The sequence below is a fragment of the Trichosurus vulpecula genome, chromosome 3 (genome assembly GCF_011100635.1).
Source record: "Trichosurus vulpecula isolate mTriVul1 chromosome 3, mTriVul1.pri, whole genome shotgun sequence".
NCBI classification, from domain to species: Eukaryota; Metazoa; Chordata; class Mammalia; order Diprotodontia; family Phalangeridae; genus Trichosurus; species Trichosurus vulpecula.
In genome coordinates, this window is record NC_050575.1 from 154,166,323 (window position 1) to 154,182,443 (window position 16,121).

General features: G+C 37.8%; 1 protein-coding gene across 1 annotated transcript in view; it reads right to left on the reverse strand.

Annotated features, from left to right (window-relative positions):
- LOC118841847 (liver carboxylesterase 1-like) overlaps nucleotides 1-16,121 on the reverse strand; it is a 75,544-nt gene that overhangs the window by 28,074 nt on the left and 31,349 nt on the right. The gene's annotated exons all lie outside the window — the stretch shown is intronic.

Here is a 16,121-nt window from a genome sequence, read left to right on the forward strand (position 1 = left end):
CCAACCAAACAAACCAACCCCCAAACAACTAAGTTCAATACATATACAGCAAGAATAATTCATAAAAATGAGAAGCTACTATTTGATGACTGTTTCCTCCAGCTACCTTACCTCAGTTGAACTCTTTCCCAACCTAGGCCTATCCTGTTCCTGACCATACATTGGCAGTGGTTTCTGCAGCAGCTTTGAAATATTCCCAAGAATTATCCCCACCAGGTCCTTTTCTTCTAAGGAGACCCTCCCCTTCTCAAATGAATTTTTCTGAAATACTTGATTTGAGCAAATCCTGGGAAGGAGGCTAAATGAGAGATTTCCTAGGAGTAGCTCTTCCCCAATTAGATCGAATAATAAAAATAAAGAAGCACAAAAGGCAAAAACAAAAATGTTCAATGACAGTAACAGGGAAAGTAAAGGGCCTCAACAAAAATTCTTAGGGAAAGATAACTGGAGACTAGTTTATCAGCCTCTGATTTCTCCTGGCTTCCTTGTTCCTAGACTTCCCTCATTTTACAACCTGGATGCTAGCCCAGAGTAGAGAACTGCCACACCCATAGATGTGGCAGTTTTAGTCGGTGACTTTGGAGTTAATCCTTTGGCAGTCTACCAAGAGTATTGGTGATCCTAGGGCAGGTGGAAGCTGCCATTCTGGTCCTGGGCTTTCCCACAGCTAAATGTCTTATCCTTAATAAGCTCTTACTATAGTACAAGAAGAAACACAGAGCTAGTAGAAGGAATGAGAAAGAAGTGAAGAAGTTATCCAGTTACAGAGACTTTCCAAGCACCTTTTTCAGCATTGTCCTGGGGGCCCCTCTTATTGGCCCTTTCAAGATCGTTCCTGGGAATCACATGTAAGTCTGAAAAAAGATATGTGTAGAGAGGATAGTAAAAACCAGAAGAGTGAAACTGGTAAAGGGGATGAATAGTGTTCCTTCTGTGGTGTCCCAAAACTTGTTAACTTCCCTTTCTGAGGGAAAGAGACCTCATCCATTTCTTGTAGCTTGAAAGAATAGAGAATATAGAGGGCTAGGCCAGAGGATAACAATGCTGTATCTACATGATGGAAAGCATTGGTTTACTAAGGGGCACACTCTCATCAAGGACATGATTGAAAAATCAGCCCAGTGGTTAATGAAAAAAAAAACTTGTTGAATATGAGAGGTAAATATTAGAAAAAAGGGAGAAAAAGAGCAAGTATTTCGCAACGAAGGAAACTGAGTAAATAACTACGCGAGCAATGTAAAAGTATTAAAGCAACTGTTTAAGAAGCTCACAAATGACAGTTGAACCACTCAAAGAACAAAATGAAAATATAATAGAAATAAGGACAAAAATTAGAGATGTAGAGAAAGAAATCAGTGAGCCCAATCAAAGACAGGAGTGTTAAGAACAAAAGTGAGACATTTTCCCTACAGTATGTTCTTTGAAAAAGAAAATGAAAAGGAATTGGAAAACAAAAATGAAAGAGAAGGAAAAATAATGGAATGAAAACTTTTTTTTTAATCTGGAAAAAAAAAACCACAAGCATTCTACAAACCAGGAATACTGAACATAAGGATAGATATATAAAGAAACAAACTGAAAATCATAGGTTTTCCAGAAAAACAAACACACAGAGAAAGAAAACCTGAAAGCCTGAATATAATTCACTCAATCATTCATAAATATTGGAAGGAGACAGAAAAGTACACATCAAGAGAACCCATAGAGCGCTAATAAAAATACCCCCAACCAACTCTAATCAGGAAATCTTACAATCAAATTTTAGAACTAACATTAATAACTTTTGTATGCAGTATGGTAAAAATGCTTTACATTCCTAGAATAATCAGAATAGCACAAGATTAATCTACGATTATAGGAAATTACAAGAAAAACTGATAGATGATATTGGGAAGAACAAAGAAAATCTGTTGACATCCCCAAAATGGTATATCTTGCAAAGATGAATCTCAATTAAAAAAATCATTCAGTAAAAGGAAAAGAATAAAATTCTTTCCTTCAAAGGAGTACCAAAGTGAGCTAAATATTTTACATGTGAACTGAGCAAACAACAAAGTTAAATACTTTCCTATAATAATGAAAGATTAAGAAATGAAGTGTTTGTTTTCAAGAAACTAGGGCTAGACAAGAATGTGAAAGTAGGTGGGGCAGGTGCTTTAATTATTTGATTTAATTTTTAAAAAGTATCATCTGAGATGCAGGGAAAATGAAACAAGAATATTACATAATGAAGAATAAAAGGTATAATGAGAAAAACAAAAAAAAAGAATAAGTGGAATGAGTATGATGTGAATACAAAACAGTACCCTATGGGTTAAGAAGAATGTTAAGGGTTAGTTTTCCCATACTTTATGAAGCCCCTCCTGAGTTTCATCCCATAATTTGAAAGAGTCCTAAGGTCCTTTCCCCCCTTATCTTGAAATACTATGAACTTCTCCTTAACTTGTATCAAAAACATTGCTCTCATCTCCCTTATCCTGTGTCCCCCTGTACTATCCTTAATCTTTAACTTGTACCCCCTCACCCTGTCCTTAATCTTTAACCATAAAAACCTAAGATTCTTGTCACAAAATTCCCCGTTATCCTGTCCTTAATCTTTAAACACCACAAAATCCTAAAATTACATCCTCATCCTGAACAGGCTGTATAGCTTTCTATCTATATAAACCTAGTCTCCCCCAAATATCAATATCTTTTACTCAGCCCTGTGGCTACCTTAAATAAAGCTCCCTTTTGCTAAAAGAGGAGTCTAAGTGAATTCTTTCACTGTTCTCCCAAATCTGACCTCAATAAATGAATTAAAATTTCAGGGGAAAAATAACATCTCCTTGTTCTAAATGAATATTAAAGGTGGTGAAATAATATAGAAGAAAATGTTTTGACTGTGGAGAGAGAATGGTTAATGACCAATCAGGATTCAAGAGGAGAGATGGAAGATACACTTTGAGTTCCCATTCTCTCAACCATTCATATCATAGAAAACTAAGGATACCTGGCAGTTTTTTGCATACAAGCAACACATTGAAAACAAATACAGAGTAAAATTAAGGGGAAGAAAAAAATCTTTTATGCTTCAGCAAACACTAAAAAAGTAGGAGTTGAAATTGTGGTCTCAAATAAGATAACAACAAAATTTAAAATCAGGAGTGATAAATAGTGAAATAACCTCATACTTGGTCAATGCAGATAAAGCCTGATAGAGGAGTAGTATGACTTCAGAGCAAATACATAACAAGGGTGTGGTGAATATAGCTTTGTTCCAGGGCACCAAAATTCAGAGAGTGCCCATAGCACTTATACTCTTTCATTAACATAGCCTCCATAAATAATGAAAACAATGAAAAGTAACAATTTTCTCTGTCTCCCTCCTGACTGTTTTCCTCTCTCTGTCTCTATCTCTCTCCCTCTCTTTTTCTCTCTGTCTCTCTGCCTCTCTTTTCTCCCTCTTTTCTCTCTCTGTCTCTCTTTCTTTATCTATCTCTGTCTGTCTTTCTCTCTGTCTCTCCGTCTCTGGTAGCTTCTAGGTATTCTGTTTCTGTTGAGCTTTGTTGCCTATCTTCTGGACTCATCTCTGCAATGCTATACAAGCCATATCATAACCTACTAATTAAATCCAGGAAAAGCTGTTCAATACAACTTTTATAACCTATCTACTGGGGAAGAGATCTTTGGTTTCTGTTAAAGATAGCTGTCTAATTTAGGGTTAGATCTGTAACAGCTGAGCATTCTGATGAATTCTAGTCTGAACAAAAGTTAAGCTAAAAAGGTAAATTCCTTGTTTTCCACCTACCTAGCTTGTATTCCTACCTTTATAGTACACATCTATAAGCAGGCTTTGCATAGGAAGATACAGTAAAAGAGATTAAGGAGTGATCACATGAGTAGGAGGAAAACCAGGAGAGAGTAGTGTCATATAAACATAGAGAGAGAGTATCATGAAAAAGATAATTAACAGTATCAAAGGCTGCTGAGATATCAAGAAGGATGAAGACCGAGAACAGGCCATTCGATTTGCAATTAATATATTATTGTTAACCTTGGAAAGAGGAGTTTCAGTTGAACGATAAAATAAAAAGCCAAATTGCAAAGATAGACAGGGATCACAGAAGAAGTAGAGGCATTTATTCCAAATGGCCTCCTGGAGGAATTAGCCACAAAAGTGAGAAGAGATAAGAGATGATAGCTAGCTGTGATGGACAGATCAAATGAAGGATTTTTGAGGATAGGGTAGGCATAAGGGTGTTTGTAGACAGAAGGCAAACACCACTAGACATAAAAGATGGAAGATTAGTGAATTGAGATAATAAAGGGTGCAATCTGCTGGAAACATTGAAATGGAATTGGATCATGTATTCAAGTAGAAGGGTTTCCTCGACCATGAGAAAGGGCCACTTCTTTAGGTGAGATGGGGTGAAGGAAGAGCTGCAGAAGGCATCTGAATGATGAGATGAGAAAGAGGGGATAAGAGGAAGCCCTTAGTGAATGGTCTTAATTATTTCAGTGAAATATGAGGTAATGTTCTCAACTGAGAGGGTGAGGGGAAGGGGAGGCATCAGATGAACCAGGAGGGATCAAAAGATTTGGAAAAGCCACTATATTGAGTAGGATAATGAGTCAATTAGGGAAGTATAAAATGATCACCTTACTACATTGAAGTCCTCATTGAGTTTGTGAAACATAAATTTCTAATGGACTCTGTTGGCACAATTTTAGCAATAGTACCTAAATTAATTTATATACTTGATATTATCCAATCAAATCGCCAAGGGCACAGTTTGGTAGAGTTAGAGATAATAATAACAAAATTCATGCAATAGAGAAGAATTCTAGCCAGTCTAAACCATTTGAACGTGTGAGTCTGTCTGGTTGTCAGTCAGTCTGGTAAAGCTTATGGATTCCTTCTCAGAATCATGTTTATAAATACAATAAGATGCATGGATAGTATAAGAAAAATTGATTCTATTGAAATCCAGAAATCAAAGTGTTTAAAAAAAAACCCCAACAAAACAAGTCCATAAACTCCATGTTAAGAACTTTTGGTTTAGGTACAGGGGTGGGGAACTTGTGGCCTTGAGGCCATATGTGGCCTTCTAGGTCCTTGGGTGAGGCATTTTGACTGAGTCAAATTTTACACAACAAATCCTTTTACTAAGGGGATTTGTTCTGTGAAATTTAGATTCAGTCAAAGGGCCTTACTTGAGGACCTAGAGGGCATGTGACCTTGAGGACATAGGCTCCTCACCACTAGCCAATGTTAGGGGAAATCATGAGAAAGAGAACAAATGAATAGGAAATATTACCAGAACTCAAACTATACAAAGTGCTCCAGAAGTCTTAGTTCAGCTTTAAGTTACTAAAGCTTGATAAGCTTACCTGCTTAAGCCTCTTTAAGCTTTAATAGCTTAAAACCACTCAGAGTTTTGAATACCCTCCACTGTAAAACAGTAGTCTTTCGAACTATTTGATACTATTTTAAAAAATCAAAAAGAAAAGGGGACAACTGGAACAAAGTAGAAAATCAAGACTCAGAAGCAAACAAAAATAGCATCCTTGTGTTTGATTAACCCAACAATAAAAGTTACTTCAGGGAAAGACTCTCTTTTTGACAAGAACTGCCCAGAAAATTGAAAAGAAATTTGGCAGAAATTGAGTTTAGATCAGCAACTTCTACTATATATCATAATATGCACATAATGGAGATAAAAGCCAAACATAAAATGTCATCACACACGCGCACACACACACACACACACACACACACACACACACACAAAGAAGAGAATAAGACTATGAACAGTAGAGTTAAAATTAAAAGAATTATTAGCTAAATTAGGGGTAGAGAAGATCATGAAAGAAAAAAATAGGCCATGATGACTACATAATTTTTTAAGTTATACAAATAATATAAATAAAAATATGATTGGGGGCGGAGCCAAGATGGCAGCTGAAAAGCAGGTACTAGTGTGAGCTCCCCAGCAAGTCCCTCCAAAAACCTATAAAAATGGCTCTGAACCAATTCTAGAACTGCAGAACCCACAAAAGAGCAGAGGGAAGGAGGGCTCCAGCCCAGGACAGCCTGGATGATCTCTGGGTGAGGTCTATCTTGCACAGAGCTTGGAGCTGAGTAGAGCAGAGCCCAGTGTGGGCAGCGCGGACCAACCAGACCAGGAGCCAGGCGGAGCCTGCCCTAGCGCCTGAATCAGTGAGCTGCAGCAGTTACCAGACTTCTCAACCCACAAACACCAAAGACAACAGAGAAGGTTAGTGGAAAAAGCTGTGGGAGTGGAAGGAGTTCACGGTTCAGCTACTGCCCCAGGGCAGAGGTGAGGCAGCTACAGAAGTACAGCTGCAGTTGCTTCTGGCCCCAGGCCCACCTGGTGGGAGGAATTAAGTGGTGGATAAGAGCAGGAGTGAAGAGCCTGCTGAAGATCTAAGTTGAGTCCGGGTTGGGGGCTCTTGGGGAAGGAGGAGTGCTGGTGTGGCAGAGCTGGTGCATAGAACTCTTTAGTCTACAAACAGTCATATGCAGCAGAAAAACACAAGGGTCAAGTTAGTTGGTTGGGAATATGGCCAGGCAGCAAAAACACACCCAGATTCAGTCTCAGACTTTGGAATCTTTCTTGGTGACAAAGAAGACCAAAATATACAGCCAGAAGAAGTCAACAAAGTCAAGGAGCCTACAACAAAAGCCTCCAAGAAAAACATGAACTGGTCTCAGGCCATGGAAGAGCTCAAAAAGGATTTGGAAAAGCAAGTTAGAAAAGTAGAGGAAAAATTGGGAAGAGAAATGAGAAGGATGTGAGAAAACCATGAAAAACAAGTCAATGACTTGCTAAAGGAGACCCAAAAAATGCTGAAAAATACACTGAAGAAAACAACACCTTAAAAAAATAGACTAACTCAAATGGCAAAAGAGCTCCAAAAAGCCAATGAGGAGAAGAATGCCTTGAAAGGCAGAATCAGCCAAATGGAAAAGGAAGTCCAAAAGACCACTGAAGAAAACACTACCTTAAAATTAGATTTGAGCAAGTGGAAGCTAGTGACCCTATGAGAAATAAAGATATTATAAAACAGAACCAAAAGAATGAATAAATGGAAGACAATATAAAATATCTCATTGGAAAAACTACTGACCTGGGAAATAGATGCGGGAGAGATAATTTAAAAATTATTGGATTACCTAAAAGCCACGAGCAATAAAAGAGCCAAGATATCATCTTTCAAGAAATTATAAAGGAGGGAGAACTGCCCTGATATTCTAGAGCCACAGGACAAAATAGAAATTGAAAGAATCCACGGATCACCTCTTCAAATAAATCCCAAAATAAAATCTCCTAGGAATATTGTCGCCAAATTCCAGAGTTTCCAGGTCACGGAGAAAATACTGCAATCAGACAGAAAGAAACAATTTGAGTATTGTGGAAACACAATCAGAATAACTCAAGATCTAGCAGCTTCTACATTAAGAGATCGAAGGGCTTGGAATACAATATTCCGGAGGTCAATGGAGCTAGGATTAAAACCAAGAATCACCTACCCAGCAAAACTGAGTATCATGCTCCAAGGCAAAATATGGACTTTCAATAAAATAGAGGACTTTCAAGCTTTCTCAGTGAAAAGATCAGAGCTGAATAGAAAATTTGACTTTCAAACACAAGAATCAAGAGCAGCATGAAAAGGTAATCAAGAAACAGAAATTGCAAGGGACTTACTAAAGTTGAACTGTTTTGTTTACATTCCTACATGGACAGATGATGTGTATGATTCATGAGACCTCAGTATTAGGGTAGCTGAAGGGAATATTCATATATATATATATATATATATATATATATATACATATACACATATATATGTGTTTATGTGTATATATATATGTTTATGTATATATATGTATATGGGAGTGTGTATGTATGGAGAGAGAGAGAGAGAGAGAGAGAGAGATAGAGAGAGAGAGAGAGAGGGAGAGAGAGAGAGAGTGGGCACAGGGTGAGTTAAAGATGAAGGGAAGATATCTAAAAGAAATAAAATAAAATTAAGGGATGAGAGAGGAATATATTGAGAGAGGGAGATAGGAAGAGACAGAATGGGGTAAATTATCTCACATAAAAGTCACAAGAAAAAGCAGTTCTGTAGGAAGGGAAGAGAAGTCAGGTGAGGGGGAATGAGTGAATCTTGCTCTCATCAGATTTGACCTGAGGAGGGAATACCATACATACTCAATTGGGTAACTTACTGCACAGGAAAAAAGGAGGAAGAAGAAGATAAAAAAGGGGGGATGATAGAAGGGAGGGCAGATGGGGGTCAAGGTAATCAAAAACAAACACTTTCGAAAGGGGACAGGGTCAAGGGAGAAAATTCAATAAAGGGGTATAGGTTAGGAAGGAGCAAAATACAGTGAGTCTTCCACAACATGAGTATTGTGGAAGGGTTATACATAATGATACACATGTGGCCTATGTTGAATTGCTTGACTTGTTAGGGAGGGTGGGTGGGAAGGGAAGAGGGGAGGGAATTTGGAACTCAACATTTTAAAAACAGATGTTCAAATAAAATAAAGTTTTTGCATGCAACTAGAGAATAAGATACACAGGCAATGGGGTGTAGAAATTTATCTTGCCCTACAGGAAAGAAAGGGAAAAGGGGATGGGAGGGGAGTGGGGTGACAGATGGGAGGGCTGACTGGGGAGCAGAGCAACCAGAATATATGCCATCTTGTAGTGGGGGGGAGGGTAGAAATGGGGAGAAAATTTGTAATTCAAACTCTTGTGAAAATCAATGCTTAAAACTAAATATATTAAATAAAAAATAAAAATGGAAAAAAAGAAAGTATGATTAGGAGAGAAATGAGAGAGTGGGGAAATATGTACTTTAAGCATCACTGATAACGAATTTTAAATCAAAGATATTTAGGGAGTTAATAAAAATATAAAGAGGTATTACCCAACAGAAATGTATGTGAACAATCTTCAAAATAACTGAAAACCAATCAATCCATCAATAAGCATTTATTAAGTACCACAAACCTTAGAGGTAAGGGCTGGACTTGAGCAATACAAAGGAAAAAGTTAAATAGTCCCCACCCTCAAGAAGCTTAACAGGAAAGACAATGAACACATATATTGGTGCATATAAAACACATACGAAGCAGATACAACGTAATCTATGTGGAGAGAGAGCTAACATGGGGGATCAGGAAAGGCCTCATGCAGAAAGTGATGCTTTTAATGAATCTTGCTAACAAATATAGATTGTAAAAGGCAAGCCAACATAAGAAGAGGGAGAGTTCCAGGCATGGGGGACAGTCAGTACAAAGGCACAGAGATGGGTGATGGACTGAATCACTAATAACAAGAGAAATATAAAATTACAACAGTGAGCAGACCTGAAACCATAAAGACTGAAAAGATTAAGAAAAGTGGCATCAACATTGGAAATATAGATATGGGAAATACTATACTAATGCTAATATATTTTTGGTGGAGATGTGAAAAGGTCCAGCCATTCCTGATACCAATTTTGAATTATGTAAGAAAACTATCTATATCCTTTGATCCAGACTTTTCTTTAGTGGTCATATAGCCCTAACTGAAATCAAAGACAGAAACAAAAGCCTAGAATGTACCAAAAAAAATTCATAGCATCACTTTGTGGTGGCAAAAAGTCAGGAACAAAGTGCCAGCTGACTGGTGGAAGAAAGGAAAACAAAAACAAAAAAAGATGAACTATGGTATATGGATGTAATAGAATATTGCTGTGTAGTAAGAAATTGCAAAAATTAACAATTCAAAGAAACATAGGAAGAAATATAGGAACTAGTGTACAAAGGAATAAGAACTTTCTTGTGGGACTTATACCTCGCATGAGATCTCTAGACTAAAAAGTTGTTTCAACAATCTGGCTAGCAGCTGCTGTGGGAGATGTAAAATCAACAACAACTAGCTCACAAAACACTGCAAAAGGCCAGGTTCTTTTGATCTGCTTTACTAAGGAAAGCAATGTTAAGGGGTTAACAAGCTTACTTTAATTCAGCATACAAATACTATTCATTTAGGTCAGGGATAAAATCCAGCACCCTGAACTTCAGAGCAAATACAAACAAATTACAAACATCTACTTACAGGCTGAATACAATTCATAGTTACCAACATCTAAGTTCTGCCTGCGATGTCATAACAAGGGCTGGTCCACAGTCACACTTGCCACCACTGCTATGGGTCAGAGCTTCAAAAAAGAGAAAGCCAACCCATGGTTTTATGTCTTTTTCAGGGTCAAGGGTGAGTCACACGTGAGACTCACCCATGTGACCTAAAATCATCACAAAGATGCGACTTATACCCATGTGGTCTAAAAGCCTCTGATGTCCCAAATATATCTCTCAAACCCATGTAAACTAGGCTTTCCCTTGAGACAAGGAGGTCATCAAGGAGTCCTAATTAAATCAAGGAAACAAAGGCCAAACTCTTCAAGGGCACTTGGTTGAACTAAGTGCTAAGAGCCCAATTTGATTGCAAACACAAAAGTATGGATAGTTTGGGGTTACTTTCTTGGCATAATTCCAAATTCCTTTCCCGAATGGGTGGACCATAGCTCTATCAAGAGTAAATCAATGTACCTGTCTTGCTTACCACCTTAGTGATAGGGAAGGAGAGGAAGAGAATTTGGAAGTCAAAATTTAAAAAAAAATGAATGTTAAAATTATTTTTAGGGGGCGGAGCCAAGATGGCCGCATGAAGGCAGCCTCTTACCGGAGCTCTCTCACAAGGTCTGTCAGATTCCCATAAAAAAGTGAATTTGAGCAGATTTGAGAGAGTCAGAAACCGCGAGCAGTCTGCGTGGGGCAAATTTCCGAGCCGGGAGAGTCTGAAAGGCCAGAGGAACGAACCTGCAGGTGCGGAGAGTGCTCGGTGCGGAGCTGCTCCAGACCAAGGCGGAAGCGGCCGGCTGGGAAATCCACGTGGGAGACGAGCTGGGAGAAAGCTGGGCGCCCGAAACCGGCGGAGATCCCCAGGACTCCCAACACAGGACGGCAGTCTCTGGGAGCGACGAGAGGCAGCGCAACACCAACAGCCGCGAAAACACCCAGTTCTGACGCTTGCAAAAACCAGGATCTCGGCCTCTTGAACTTCCGGAAGACTCAATGGCTAGGTAAGCGGCTCTAACCCCTCCCCCCCTCACCCAGAGAATTCCTCGGAAAAAAAAAAAAAAACTGAAACAGAGGAGAGAGTAGCGGGGCTTCACAGGACAAATACTAGAAGCTCATTAGTCCCAGAGGGGAAGAGTCGGCAGGGGGCCAAGCCAGGAGCCCAGACGTAACCTTGCTCACCCAGGGGAAGCGCCAGTCATCAGCTCAAACAACAAACAGCTGAGACCATTGCTGAAAAGCAAGTGCTGGAGAGCTCCCATAGGGAGTGAGACGCCAGGGAGCCAGACCCCTCCCCCACACCTCAGGAAACTGAAGGTTATAATTTTAGACTCACAACCCCCAGAATAAGAAAGCTGGGACAGAAAGCCCTGAGACTCACAGATAGAAATTCGTTCTAACGCCAGCAAAAGGCAATCCAACATGAAGAAGAACACAAAAAAACCGAGGACAATAGATTCTTTTTATGGAGACAGGCAGGATCAAAATATCGACTTAGAAGAAGATAGCAATGACACGGTAGATACATCAGATACCTCAAAAGCTAATATGATCTGGTCTCCAGCCCAAAAAGCACTGCTGGAAGAGCTAAAAGAGGATTTTAAAAACCAAATTAGGGAGCTAAAAGAAAATATGGAAAAAAGGGAGAAAAAATCCACTGACGAAATCAAGTCCCTAAAGAATAAGATTGGCGAAATGGCTATGGAGATTCAGAATCTAGAGAGAGAAAAGGACACCCTGAGAGGTGAAATCAACCAATTGAAAATGGAGGCTCAAAAGCAAAATGTAAACACTAACTCATTTAAAATTAGACTTGAGCAAGTGGAAGCTAATGAATCTATGAGGCATCAAGAAGTAATAAAACAAAATGTAAAGAATGAAAAAATAGAAAAAAAATGTGAAATATCTGATTGGCAAAACAACTGACCTGGAAAATAGATCCAGGAGAGACAATTTGAGAGTTATTGGTCTACCGGAAATCCACGATGAAAAAAGGAGCCTTGACAGTATCTTCGAAGAAATTATCAAAGACAACTGCCCAGAGGTCCTAGAACCAGAGGGCAAAATAGTCATTGAAAGAATTCACCGATCACCCCCTGAAAGAGATCCCAAACTGAAAACACCAAGAAATATTATAGCCAAATTTCAGAGCTATAAACTTAAGGAGAAAATACTGCAAGCAGCCAAAAAGAAGCAATTCAAATATCGTGGAACTACAGTCAGGATCACGCAGGATCTCTCAGCTTCCACATTAAAAGACAGGAGAAATTGGAATATGATATTCCGAAGGGCAAAGGAGTTGGGACTACAACCAAGGATCAACTACCCAGCAAAACTAAGCATAATTTTCCAGGCAAGGCGATGGACATTCAATGAAATAAGGGAATTCCAGACCTTCCTGATGAAAAGGCCAGAACTCAATGGAAAATTTGATCTCCAAATACAAACCTCAAGAGAGACATAAAAAGGTAACCGGGGGAAAAACCCCACAAACTTCATTAACCAATAAGCTTAGGTTGTTTACATCTCTATGTGGGATTATATCATCTTATGTATGTTTTTTATGTATATATATATATATATACATATACATATATAAGTCATTCTTGTGAATGGTACAACTATTGTGACAAATGAAAGGGATATACATAGGTTGTGAATGCCTGTATAAATTAACTGATGTAAAGATATAAAATATAAATAAGAGATATAAAGGGAGGGCTATGAGGGAAGTGGTAAGAAGGTTGTAGAAAAGGGTAAATTACACCAAAGGAAGTGGCAAAAAAACATATTATAGTAGAGGGAAAGAAGGGAGGGAGAAGAGCAGTATTTGAGCTTTACTGTCATCTGATCTAGTTCAAGAAGGGAATAACATACTCTGATAAGTTTAGAAATCTAACTTGTCCTACGGGAAGTGGGAGGGAAAGGGGGGAAAAAGGGAGGGGGGAGGGCAGAAGGAAGAGGAGAAGTAGCAAGTAGGTAACGGTTAGATAAGGGAGGGGAATAAAGAGGGAGGGTTAACTGAGGAAAGCAGCGGTCAAAAGCAAAACTTTGTTGGGGAGGAGAAGGGGAAAGGGAGAAATAAAAGCATAAACAGGGGGAATTAGGATGGAGAAAAAGACACAGATAGAAATCATAACCCTGAACGTGCAGGGGATGAACATTCTCACAAAACAGAAGCAGATAGCAGAATGGATTAAAAACCATAATCCTACAATATGCTGTTTACAAGAAACACATCTGAAACAGGGGGATACACATAGGGTTAAGGTAAAAGGCTGGAGTAAAATATATTGTGCCTCAGCTAAAGTAAAAAAAGCAGGTGTAGCAATCCTAATCTCAGACAAAGCAAAAGTAAAGATAGATCTAATTAGAAGAGATAAGGAAGGACATTATATCCTGCTAAAAGGCACCATAAACAATGAAGCAATATCATTGCTTAACATATATGCACCAAGTGGTAAGGCATACAAATTCTTAGAGGAGAGGTTAAGGGAGTTACAGGAAGAAATAGACAGCAAAACTATAATATTGGGAGACCTCAACCTCCCCCTTTCTGAACTTGATAAATCTAACCTCAAAATAAATAAGAAAAAAGTTAAGGAGGTAAACAGAATTTTAGAAAAGGCACATATGATAGACCTCTGGAGAAAACTGAATGGGGATAAAAAGGAATATACTTTCTTCTCAAAAGTACATGGCACATACTCAAAAATTGACCATGTACTTGGGCATAAAAACCTCACAATCCAGTGCAGAAAAGCAGAAGTAGTCAATGCATCCTTTTCAGATCATGATGCAATAAGAATCATTTTTAATAAAGCACCATGGAAAAATAAGCTAAAAACTAATTGGAAACTAAATAATTTAATTCTAAAGAGTGAGTGGGCCAAAGATCAAATCAGAGAAACAATCAATAATTTCATTCAAGAGAATGACAATAATGAAACAACATACCAAAACTTATGGGATGCAGCAAAAGCTGTTCTTAGGTGAAGTTTTATATCTCTAAATGCCTACATGAATAAAATAGGGAAAGAGGAGATCAATGATATGGGCATACAGCTGAAAAAGCTAGAAAAAGAGCAAATTGAAAACCCCCAATTAAATACCAAATTAGAAATACTGAAAATCAAAGGAGAGATTAATAAAATTGAAACCAAGAAAACTATTGAATTAATAAATAAAACAAAGAGCTGGTTTTATGAAAAAACCAATAAAATTGATAAACCTTTGGCCAATTTGATTAAAAAAAAGAAAGAAGAAAATCAAATTACCAGTATAAAAAATGAAAAGGGTGAGGTCACCTCTAATGAAGAGGAAATCAAAACAATAATTAGGAATTATTTTGCCCAACTGTATGCCCATAAATTTGACAACCTTAGAGATATGGATGAATATCTACAAAAACATAAACTGCCCAGACTAACAGAGAAGGAAGTGAAATTTCTTAATGACCCCATATCAGAAAAAGAAATTGAGCAGGCCATCAACGAACTCCCTAGGAAAAAATCTCCAGGGCCAGATGGTTTTACATGTGAATTCTATCAAACATTTAAAGAACAACTAATTCCAATACTTTGCAGACTATTCGGGAAAATAGGGGAAGAAGGAGTCCTACCAAATTCTTTTTATGACACAAATATGGTACTAATACCTAAACCAGGTAGAGTTAAAACAGAGAAAGAAAATTATAGACCAATTTCTCTAATGAATATTGATGCAAAAATTTTAAATAAAATATTAGCAAAAAGATTGCAGCAACTCATTACGAGAATAATACACCATGACCAGGTAGGATTTATTCCAGGAATGCAAGGCTGGTTCAATATTAGGAAAACTATTAGCATAATTGATCATATCAACAACAAAACTAGCAAAAACCATATGATCATCTCAATAGACGCAGAAAAAGCCTTTGACAAAGTACAACACCCATTCCTATTAAAAACACTAGAAAGCATAGGAATAAGGGGAACCTTCCTCAAAATTATAAATAGCATCTACCTAAAACCATCAACAAGCATTATTTGTAATGGGGACAAACTAGATGCATTCCCAATAAGACCAGGGGTGAAACAAGGATGTCCATTATCACCCCTATTATTCAATTTGGTTCTAGAAACATTAGCTGTAGCAATAAGAGAAGAAAAAGAAATTGAAGGAATTAGAATAGGAAAAGAAGAAACTAAATTATCACTTTTTGCAGATGATATGATGATTTATCTAGAGAATCCTAGAGAATCAAGTACAAAACTACTTGAAATAATAAACAACTTTAGCAAAGTTGCAGGATATAAAATAAACCCACATAAATCCTCAGCATTCCTATACATTACTGACAAAGCCCAACAGCAAGAGATAGAAAGAGAAATTCCATTCAAAGTTACTGAAGGCACTATAAAATATTTGGGAGTCTATTTGCCAAGACAAACCCAGGGCCTATATGAACATAACTACGAAACACTTTTCACGCGAATAAAATCAGATCTAAATAAATGGAGAAATATCAGTTGCTCATGGTTAGGCCGAGCTAATATAATAAAAATGACAATTCTACCTAAATTAATCTATCTATTCAGTGCCATACCAATCGAACTACCAAAATTTTTTTTTACTGAGCTGGACAAAATAATAACAAAATTCATTTGGAAAAACAAGAGGTCTAGAGTATCTAGGATATTAATGAAAAGACATGCTAGGGATGGTGGTTTAGCCACACCAGATATTAAACTGTACTACACAGCAGCAGTCATCAAAACTGCCTGGTACTGGTTAAGAAACAGGGGTGTGGATCAGTGGTATAGAATAGGTACACAAGTAGGTGAAATCAACAAGTTTAGCAATCTACTCTTTGATAAACCCAAAGAAGCCAGTTTCTGGGCTAATAATTCACTATTTCACAAAAACTGTTGGGAAAATTGGAAAATGGTAGGGCAAAAACTGGGCATAGACCAATATCTTACACCATATACCA